Genomic DNA, 610 nt, shown 5'->3' with positions numbered 1-610 from the left:
CGCCAGGGACACCCCCCCCCCCCCCCCCCCCGTTTCCGTTCTACATAAACCCCTCCCAGTCCGCCCGGATGAAACTGTCATCTTGGAGAAAAAACAAAAAACTAGTTTCCGTCCAGAGAGGGACGAAACAATCAGTCCACATTATCGCTGTGGCCTGCCATCCGACATTCTCCCTCTGCCTCCTCGGTGTGTGACCCCATGTGTATTTATTGATCTGTTTTATCCACTGTCATGACTTTGTGTTTTGGCATTATTGGTCCCCTGCCCCGATCCCATCCTCCCGCCTTCTCCCCCCCCCCCCCCGCCCCGCCCCGCCCCGCCCCCCATCCTTTGTAAAAGCCTCAGGAGGAAGAGCGGGGTCGATCCCTGGCTCCTCCTAGCTAGAGTGCCCCTGAACAAGACACCTCAACCCTAAGTGTTCCCGACCAGCTGGCTGTTGCCTTGCATGGTTGACGACCATGTCAGTGTGAATGTGTGCAAAGCACTTTGGGGGGCCACTGGTTAGAAAATCGCTATATAAATGCAGTCCAATTAACATTTACCATTTACCACTACTACTACTACTAGTACTACTACTACTACTACTACTACTACTACTAGCAGTAGTACT

This window comes from Gadus chalcogrammus, chromosome 18 (genome assembly GCF_026213295.1).
Source record: "Gadus chalcogrammus isolate NIFS_2021 chromosome 18, NIFS_Gcha_1.0, whole genome shotgun sequence".
NCBI lineage: Eukaryota > Metazoa > Chordata > Actinopteri > Gadiformes > Gadidae > Gadus > Gadus chalcogrammus.
This window is presented reverse-complemented; position numbering follows the sequence as displayed.